Consider the following 415-nt stretch of genomic DNA (forward strand, 5'->3'; position numbering starts at 1 on the left):
GGAATTTACTGACATGGGTGTATTTCTTAAATTATTTACTAATCATATAATTTTAAAAAAATTTGTCATACGTTTAAGTAGCATCATTTTTTTTTCGTCAAGTCCTTCTGTTTACCTTGTATAAATGGATGCCATTGGTTACTTATGGAGATGAGGTAACAGCATGAATCAAATCGTCGCGTTATGACCTCGAATTAAGAAATTATATCACAAATATAAGAGTTGAATTTATATTTGTAGCTTTTATATTCAATAATATTATTTGACTAATTTTGGTAAAAATTACTAATTAGAGATTTCAGAAAAGTTTAGAAAGTACTTTGAACTTTTTTCAAAAATATACCAAGTGTTAGCTATATTAGTGAAGTGTCCATATCGGTCATGGTTATCTACACCGTTTAGATAACTGTGATCT

Source organism: Acyrthosiphon pisum, chromosome A2 (genome assembly GCF_005508785.2).
Source record: "Acyrthosiphon pisum isolate AL4f chromosome A2, pea_aphid_22Mar2018_4r6ur, whole genome shotgun sequence".
NCBI classification, from domain to species: domain Eukaryota; kingdom Metazoa; phylum Arthropoda; class Insecta; order Hemiptera; family Aphididae; genus Acyrthosiphon; species Acyrthosiphon pisum.